The sequence below is a fragment of the Oryzias melastigma genome, linkage group LG8 (assembly GCF_002922805.2).
Source record: "Oryzias melastigma strain HK-1 linkage group LG8, ASM292280v2, whole genome shotgun sequence".
NCBI classification, from domain to species: domain Eukaryota; kingdom Metazoa; phylum Chordata; class Actinopteri; order Beloniformes; family Adrianichthyidae; genus Oryzias; species Oryzias melastigma.
In genome coordinates this window covers 14000341-14010507 of record NC_050519.1, presented here as the reverse complement: position 1 = coordinate 14010507, position 10167 = coordinate 14000341, and the positions used below count along the sequence as shown (strand labels likewise).

General features: G+C 39.4%; 1 long non-coding RNA gene across 2 annotated transcripts in view; it reads right to left on the bottom strand.

Moving 5' to 3' along the window:
- The window catches only part of LOC118599066, a 27409-nt gene that overhangs the window by 7412 nt on the left and 9830 nt on the right, over nucleotides 1-10167 (bottom strand). For both annotated transcript variants that reach the window (XR_004948349.1, XR_004948348.1), the window contains exon 4: nucleotides 9166-9241. This is a non-coding gene — a long non-coding RNA (uncharacterized LOC118599066). The remainder of the gene's footprint in view (nucleotides 1-9165; nucleotides 9242-10167) is intronic.

Sequence of the window (10167 nt, the reverse complement as noted above, 5' to 3'; positions counted from 1 at the left end):
AAAATGATGTTTGTGCACCTTGGTGAGCATTTCAAAGGCTAAGAGTGACCATAAATGCTAAAAAAATATCTATATAAAGCTTTTACGGGTGCCGAGACTAATCTCCTCTACTTTTTTTTGGCTGTTTATGTGAGTAACAGCTCTATTTGAGGCAGCAGATGGCATGTGTTTTCTGTGAAAGGTTTCCTCTGCAGCAGTGATCAAACACAAATGCTTTAAAGAGCGTTTAAATGCACTAATGTCCTTTAATCCTAAACACAGCAAGGACAGCTTGAAAACTAAAAACTGGTCTGCATAAACAGAGAGTTTTTGACAAGACTTACCTGTTTTATTTTATTTTGGTAAATATTTTGTTGGGCTCATTCCTTTTTTCTTTACCTTGACTGAGCAAAAACTCAGAGAATTCTAAAATTCCTGCCTTGGGAACAGAAGACCACATGTTCTCAGATGATAGCCTGACATTAGTCCAATGAAAGCCTTCTTGCAGACTGTGCAGGAGGCTGGAACCATGAACTGTTTAAGAGAACTGGACTGAGTGACATCACCAATAGAAAATGTCTTGCTTCCGGCTCCAAGGAAATGAAGCCAATTCAGTCGGCATTTTCCTGCAGTACGGAGGTCGCCATGTTGGAACCAGATGGGAAGTTGGAACCGCGGTGGGTGTTGTCCATAGCGCTGACGCGATGTAACTTCTGTCCAGAGTCAAAGTGTGTCAAAGTGAAGAAATTCAATGAAGCGCAAGTTTACATTTTCTTTCCATGGTTTATTTGTACTTTTTTCTGTGGTTTTATCGTAGTTCATTTGTGATACATACATCTGTGAAAATTTTCACATAAAAGCCACAACTTTTCTCACTTTTTCCACATGTATTCTGTGGAATAAGCACAAATCACACGGCCTTAACTGAGGCATCTGATTGGTCCGTTTATAACTTGAATATTTAGCGATAAAGACAAAAAAGTAATGTTCAATTAAGATTAGCAAAAACATGTATCAGAGAACGAATGGTAATTCTGACAAATAGAATGACTGAGTAATCGCTTTTTATTTCTCAATAGAAGTCTATGGGATTTTAGCTTTTTGGAGCCAGCAGGTGATTCCTGTTTAGAATGCGGGTGGAAGGGTTCACTCAGTCCAGTTTTCTTGCACCTAAATATTTTGAGTTCTTATGCGCATCATGAGAGAAAAAAGGAAAATTGCTCAAAGATGCACAATGTCGAGTCATAAAGCAAAGCGCTAAAAAAAAAAAAAATCCTGAATTGAGGACACAGTAGGTGCTTTAGGTGTCGCTGACTCGTTTTCAGCTGCAGAGAACGGAGGTGAAACTCCTTCCCGCTAATCAGTCAGGACCGCTAGCGTCCCTCGCTCCTCTTCCTCCTCCACATCCCCACTCCCTCTTGGATTCATTGTAATGCAGCACAGAGCACTCCACACAGGGTTCGGACAAAGGCTGCTTGTACTCCAGTTAGACCTTGGGTTGTGAGCCTTTGTGCCAAAAGTCTGTGACCTCACTCCTTCCTTTTATTCCTTACATGCACACAGACTCCTGAGGGGGAAACTTCAGGATCTGCTCAAAATCAAAACATCCACTGTGATGCAATAATACTTTATTTACAAGCACATATAATAGCAAGCCCCCTTTAGAGTATAGAAATAGGCTGAAAACATGAAATCATGCTCACTTTTGGTGCACTTTGGAGGCAGCATCTCACAATGAGGATGGCCTTGGTGCTCTGAAAGCATGGAGGAATCAACACAATGTGGGCCCACACATGTGAGGCTGTGAATGGATGTGTTTGCGAAGGAGCCAGGCTTTGTCCCCAGCTCTGCACACAGAGCTTCCAGAAAAAGCTCTGCTTCAGTATGGTTTACCGCCACAGCTGAGAGAGGACAAACTGTTGACTGTATTCCACATAACAATAAATCTATGGCAAGCTGGAAAGGTTATTTAACCGAAAACTAGGGTGGAACTCTAAAGAGCAATAGTGTTTAAAACTAATTCTTTCAATATAATTTAAAAGTTTACCATTTCTTTTTTCTAAATTTTGACAAATGCACTTTTCAAAATAAAAGACAACATGAAAATCACAGTTTTTATAAGAGTATTCAACTGAGATGTTGTACCTGCTAAAGTAGATATTTTTGATGCTATTGAATTAGCATAAACAAATCAAAAATGAATTGGTTTGCTGTAGAAATTTAAGCAAATTTTCAATTATCTGTTGACACTTTAGAGCCCAGAATCAAACGTGTGTGACGCCTTTGGCTACAGGCTCATATAGAGCGGCTTTGCTGGCAGTTGTCGGTGCAGAAACCAGAGAGGAGAACGGAACAGCGCAGGAGTTCAACAATGATACCACTGCGGGTTTGCCTGTGTTTCTGTGTGACCGATAGTGAGACAGAGAGGCACAGCCTGCTGACCCAGGCCTCTCATTATGTGGGGTGTAATCTGAGCTTTCGGGGCCCGGTCCGGCCCTCTGACTGCACTGAATGGGGGTCAAACGTTGGCCCCCACCGTCTTTCCTGTGCTTTCACTCTGCTTACCTCTGCAACTCTGATTATAGCCCGGTGGAGTGGGTATTTGGGTCAGTGTGAAGGTGAGGTGGGACGGGTGTGTGTTTGTGCACTAGGAGGGAGGGGTGCCAGAGGTTTCGGCAGGCCACAGTCAGTGGAGTTGGGGATACAGGGTGTAATGGAAGGCTTTATTTATGGTGTGCTTTAATCTTGACACACTGCAATTAAAATCCCTCAAAGTTTGTAAAGTGCCACAAAAGAATGCGAGTAAAGCAATAAAAACACTTTTTTTCCTGTTAAATTATGCAACATTGATTATAAATGATCATCCACATTCCTATCCCAAATTTGAAGCAAATCTACAAGTTGCAAATGCTACAGTTCCTTAAATGACCACTGGAGACTAAATTTTAGGCTAAAATGTCCAACTTTACATCCTGCGATGAATTGCAAACTATCCAGGGTGTACCCCGCATTCGCCCAACAGTAGCTGGGATAGGCTCCAGCAACCTTTGGCCCCAAAAGATTAAAATCATCTTGCACCAGAGCTGTTGAAGTATCATAACTCTGATCATTTGTGAAGTCAACATAGTCCCGCTCCAATCATTTTTTGACAGTGTTCCCTCGCGTATTTGCGTTTCTTTATTCTCAGATTTTTTTCAGTCACAGCTCGACACAAAAACTCAGACAACTCAAGATGCTTGTATGAAATGTTTTCATCTGAAGGAGGTGCTAAGGTTTAGAGGTGAAGGGCATGCTGGCCTATCGCCTACCCCTCCTTCTCTCTCCATACCCCCTGCATGGAGAAATAGTATCAGCTGACTCAGAAGCAGCTAAAGAAAAATCCTGATTTGCTAAAGAAGATAATCGGGGAGGATAGTTATGTTCCTGAGCAGGAGTTTATGATGGATGAAACCGGCCTCTTCTGGAAGAAGATGGCCTCTCGCACTTATTTGATGAAGGAGGAAACATGTGCTCCGGATTTTAGGGCACAGAGAGACAGTCTTCATGTGCATCATAAAGTCCGTTGTTGTAAAGTCTTTTGTTCTGAATTAAAAAAAAAAAATATTAGGGGGTTCTTCGTGTACGCTGCATATTCGCGGATCCCCTGCAAATAAGGGGTGAATACTGTATTTTAAATGCGTTCCCAGTGGTCTTTATAGACAAAATATAAAAGTTTGTATCATTTTCAAGAACATAGTTTCTGCAAAGTTGCATTAGAAATTCACCTCTGTTAATACTTGAGTAAACCCAACCCCATTTCCCATCATCCACCTCTCTCTCTAGCTTATAGCCCCTTACACCCCCAACATAACATTACTGGTAAAACAAAAATGGTGAGCAATACTAGAGCTATGCAGTCGTACAGTTTTGAGTCAGATCCAAGCTCAGACGAGGAAAACAAAGACGTACATGGATCTAGTCGTCAACAATGAAATAAAGTAATACTCAGAAATGCAATTTTATCCTTGTTTTTCTTTATATATGTCCTCCAAGTTTCATGGGAGTGGGTCTTTAAAGGGGATGTCATAGATGATCAATCGAAGCAAATACATGAATGAGACATACAGAAAAAACACTTTTTTAATGTGTTTTTTCACGGATTCATGAAAACAAATGGAAGCCATCTTAGCACACTCCTAAACGACCTCCACCTCAGACTAAATGCGCTTCTGCACAATGAAGATGATGATTTATTCCTACCTATACACACCCACTCACGGGAAGTCGGGTCACATGCAGGGAGTGTGTGTGGTGTCAAGTTGACAACCCTGTCCCTTGGAGCTAATGAGGCCCAGCAACCGACATCCCATGGATCAATCCGCACTTGATACCAGGGTATCAACTAAACACAGCGTGCACACCATTCATTAGCTCTACCAGCTTCCCTCATAGAACTGCTTATTACACGTCTCGTATTAGTCATTATAAGTATTTAAACAAGTAATGCAGCTTTAACTCAAACGTCTGACAAAACAGTAGTAATTGTTGAAGGAAAGAGGAGAAAAGCCGTGTTTCTTGTTGGTTGACAAATGTAAATGTAAGGTGTGTGCTCTTGCATGCGTGTGATAGGTAACAGGGGGAGGTGGTTTGCCTGCCGGGGAGCTCTCTGCCTACATTTCCGTGCCCCTGTGTTTACTTTCTGCGAGTTGTAATTGGAGGAATGACTCAGTCTGGCGCTCTCTGGGGAGGAAATGATTATTTTAGAGCCTCCATGCAAATTAGAGAATCAGAAAAGTAAAAGGAATAAAACCTGAAGGGGCAAGTTATGATAAATGTTTGAATAAATCCGCAAATGCATTTTGCAAGGTCAGTCGTATGAATTTAAATGATTAAAGTGCAGTATAGTCTCAAGACTCTGAGCTATTTTTTTTCTCTAATTGGCTGTGTTTGGAACATCTGTGTTTGAGCATGTGCGTTGGAGGGAGCAGGATAGTAGCTGGCAGCCCACATGCTTGTGAGTCAGCTGAATCACCAACATTTGGCACCACAGCATGTCATTTTGAGGGAGGGGGGGGGGATTGACGGCAAGAATGCAGAAAGGCTCATGAGATAGGGCACACAGCAGAGACCTGTGGCCAACCAATCAGACGAGAGGACGCCTTCCCAAAAACCAAAGGGTGGATCTCTTGGAAAGACTCTGCAGGTCTTTGTCACTGAGTCACCGACAAAACTTTCCAGAGCGAAGCCTTTAGTTGGAACTGAAGTTGAGGCAAGAAGTCTAAGCGTCATAGCTGCAGGATATCAACGTATTTAAAACTGGAATAGAAAAAAAAGTGATAACTACATTTAAAAATATATATTATAAAAGATTGATTCATTTAAAAGGTCAAAATACATCCTAGATAAAATCAATGGTAATATTTTTCACACATCTGTTGTCTCAACCCCCTTACTCATTCTTGTATTTATTTATTGGGTCCTTTTGGAAAACTAAGTTACCAAACTCACATCCATTGAACCTTTTACATCTGAGATTTAGCTCCAGTGTTGATATTCTTTTCATTACTTTAACTCTACAAACGTTTGCACCACTAATGTCATTCCAGTCAGGGGCGGACTTACCATTAGGTAAAAGTACTCGATTGCCTGGGCCCCCCAACAGTATGGAACCCTGAGCTGAACAACCAATAAAAGTGTCTAAAATAAAATTTACAGCAACTATTATTATTATTTAACTCTTTCATGAAAATTCCACCCCAAAGTAGTGAAATGGCACAAGGCTGATCATGTGAAAGGGTTTCATCCCCCCCATCCCTCTGTAGCAATGCACTATTCCAGTGAGGGAGAAACTCCCAAGCATTATCTGTACATGTTCTATTGTATGGTCAATGCATGCAAGACTTACGACATTTCCACCTACTAGGAATTGAGTAATTAATAAATGAGCACATTCAATAAATTCAATTTTTTCCAAGTAAAATTTGTAAATTTTTATTTATTACATTTTAACATTTAAGTGTGATTTCAGCTTTTAAATGCTAATCAGAACATTTGGATTCTTGAAATTAATGCTGTCTAAAAGTGGACCTGTAAGGAAGTAATAAGATGCTTTATCCTCGATAAGGATTAAAAATAATAATAATAAAAGCACTGCAGGGGGCAAAATGTTGTCATTCGCCCGGGGCCCCTGAACTTGCTAAGTCCACCCCTGATTCCAGTGGATTCTGAAAAAAGCAGCTTTGCGCTGATATGCAACTCTGTACACCAGTGAAGTGTTTATACAAATGACATCAATCTGATCAGATTCTGCCACAGAAATAAGCGACTTTGTGTTGTTATGAAACATTTTACGTTTCTCCTCATCAGAATTAGTTGATTCACGTAAACGGTTGATGAGCAACAGTATGTCAAAGAGCGCGTGTCATTATGGCGACATCTTTGGCGTTAAAGGGTTTAGTAACAAAATCATTTATTTTAATGCAAACACTAAAGCGATCCCTTTGCTGCAATATCTTATATTGGGAGTTTTTTTGTCAATAAATTACAAGGACTATTGGATTTTTGTATTTCTTCTTGATTTTATTTTTTTTAAGAATACTCCACCCAAAAACAAGAAGTTCAGGGTATTCTAGGTGGTTTGGTCCACTGCAGCCACTTTTAAAAGTGTTTAAAGTCAAAAGAAGGCGTGAAAATTTTGGTATTTCCCTAAACCAAAACCACTGGATTTTCAAATCGCAAAGAAAAACCTCTTAGTGGAGGTCAAAACACAACTATTTCTTTGAAATTTACTAATAGACCAAAGTAGACTAAATAGAGCTGTGCATTTATGTTAAAAGGGGTTAATTTTTGTAACAATCCAATAAATTGGAAAGTCAAAATTGTGAATATTTAGTTATAAATCTAGAAATTTATTACAGATGTTTTTTGTATATGAATTTTGCTTAAAAAATGTGTTACTTTAAAATTGTTGTCTCATGTTGACTTTTTTTTTACTTTGCACATTTTTTTAAATAACAAATCCTGATAATGTTTATTTATAAATTGAATGCTTATTTTTTTATTAAAATATTTTTGAGTTATGAACCAATAAATAAATAAATAATTTAAAAAGTCACATTTCTGTCAAGTGCCATTTATTTAATTTGTAATCAAAAAAGGAAGGCAAATCTTCAGCAGTTGTGGTTTATACAAGTCATTGACATGTTTACAGAGGACACAATTAAATGGAAACCAGAGTAGATACACTAAAAAGATAAACACAGAAGTAGAAAGAGTAACTGTAATCTAAGAGGAAAAGGACAGAGCACATGTGTGCCACACACACAAAAAAGAAAAAAATCTAGAGCAAAGTAACCATTTTCCTGCTTCTATTTGTATTCTGGGCCACAGTTGCACCTTCTGCGACAATAAGATATCCAATGATTTGTGCGCTACTATCTTTGGTGAAGCACAGGCTCTCCTGAAATATCAGTAGCTGGAATCAGATCTCTCATCTGGGACCCGGGGAGTGTATCTGTGAGAGGGTAGGTGTGGTAGGTCTCAAATGAGCTTGACCTGCTTTTCAGTGGAATGTTGTGCAATGCCTCGGGAAATCTGCTGCAGGCCCCGCGGCTGCTTTCCCAAGCATCAGCAGTAAACTGAACACAGGTTTGGGGATAGATTTATGAAAGGTAGATTGGGTCACAGTTTGGATTACACAACCTGATTAATATGGTAGGGGGAAAATAAAACTCATTGGGGTCTGTCACTTTTGGCTAGATATAGTACTGTTGACTCATGTCTTTATTCTACACTGCATCAGGCGTCCTCTTTTTATAGTCCTTTTGTCTGTTTCAGGTCTTCTCATCGTGTGCATGACATGAGTGTCAAACTAATGTAAAAAGGGGAGAAAAGGGATGAGTAGTTCTGAAATCAACTCATCATTGACAAGTGGAAAAAAGAAAATCCCATCAGACTGAAACGGAGAAATCCAAGATCCTTGATTAATTAAAAAAAAATGGCACAAACCATTTAAAGCAGCAACTAAAAACTAAACAAACTGCTTGTTACCTAATATATCATTTTTTTTGACATAATGATACAACTTTTTCCCCAAAAAATTAGAAATAGGAGAAAACCAGGTGATTTCTCAATGTACTACTCTTAGTTCAGATGTTATATGGTAAGAATGTGTCCACGTGAGGGGAGAACTACATTTGCACCTGTGTGTTTTCATGTGTTTTCTTCAGTAGGTCTTGTTTCCTTCACACCTGACTCCAGAGTCCCTTTGGCACAACCGAGAACATAAATTACAAATTAAAAGCCTTGCAGAGCCGTAGACATCTATATTTCCAGAGAAACTTAGACGCGTCTTAAATAGTTTCCTTCAGACAGCAGAGGCTAAATTTGTTTGTTGCTTTAGCCTCCTGAACACCACTATAATTTATAATCAAGACTTCTATTAACTGCGAGTCAAACTGTGCGACTCCATACGCACTGAAATCAATATCCCTTTAGGAGCGAATTCCTCCGCCTCTCAGTCTCATTACACTGGAGATCTGCATTTCATCGGGAAGCCTTTCACAGAAACTATTTGTCTGATGGCTTTCATCCGACAGGCCTTTTTTCTTTGGCCTTCTTTATTAGCATCTTTCATAATGGCTGAAAACTTTGCTGTGTTGCCCCTGAATGCTGTTCATTTATAAACAAGCAGCTCTGTAACATTTGGGTCTATAGCAGCATGAATACCCAGGAAGGAAAATTTGCAACTTTACAGCACTATTTACATTGTGACTGGTTTAGAAAGGGAAGTGTGAATTTAAATACTGATCTTTTATCTGAGACTCTATAACAAAGTGGGCAAGTGAAGATGGATTGAGACTCCTTATGTAGCGGCTGGGTTTAGGACTTGATGCTATAGGAGGACTAAACTGTCGTTTTCCCATACGATGAGCAAAATTTATGTTTTATTTAAGATATTTAAGATAATGATTGATTTTATTTACTTCAAAGGTTGGGAATTCCCTTTCATCCATTTGTTATTGCAACAGCCTTAGAAACATTTTGACCTCAGAAACACACCTGTTTTTCTTACTGACATCAAAGATGATGTATGCATATTGAATAAAATTATTCCATATAATAGCCTTATTTTCACAAAGGGGTCTGGTCCGGTATTTTGAGTGTTTCCATTGTAAAATTGACCCATTAAACAGTACTGAACCGTACCTCTTCAGGGGTCCGATACGTTGTATGTCCATAGAAAAATGGAACAGGACTGTTGGGGAGTAGCCGCTGAAGCCACCTGTTGATTGGCAGAAAGTGATGACGACATTAGAAAGCACCAATATGACGCTAAGCTAGCATTTCCGTTTTCCTCTTTACTTCTTCTTAGGTGTCCACCATTTTCTTTCAAACAGCATGAAATTCCTGGTATTCACAATGTACAAAAAGTAAAGCAAGAAAAAGACGAGCTGCTGGTTAACCTCAGTTAATGTTGCTTTTCTAGTTGCCACACTACAATGATACGCTAGCGGTCTATACCACGCATGCGCCTTGAAAACTAGCAAGTGAACCTTGGTGCGGCAAAGCAACCGCTTAAATATAAACGAGCTGCCAGCAGACCAAAGAGTGGGGATGAACCAATGCAGGCCAGTTACACTACGCCATGCTGACAGCGCCATCCCTGGCTCCACCCATTAGCTCTTTCTACCACCAGACACAGCTAGCATGAACACAGTAGAAGGTGGTGCTGCGGTAAACAGGGATTTTTTTTAATATGTATTTTTTTGTGAAAACAGCTCGTACCATAATTTTTGGATTGCAATGTTTTTGCACACTTTGGCCAGAGATGTGACTTATAGGCTGAAGTCAGATGCAACGTATATGTGATTAAAAAAAAACAAAAAAAAACAGCAGCAACAGCTAGAAGGCACTGTACATGAGTGTATCACTATTTGCTACAGAAGAAGAAGCGCTGCTCTTTCTTCAGTCAGGGTTGGCTGAATTGTTCCAAAAGTGACACAGAGAATGAATAATTCAATGGATTTAGTTATTTGTGGTGATAATAAGAGTTTAGTTTACTTGTTAGCATGCTATGGCTATCTGAATAATTATACACATGTTGTGCTTATATTCTAGGTTTGTCCAATGTTTCATAATGCTAAGTTAGCATAGATAGATATTTTGATTAGCCTTTCAAAATAAAATGTCTGCTCTGGTTCTTTGTTT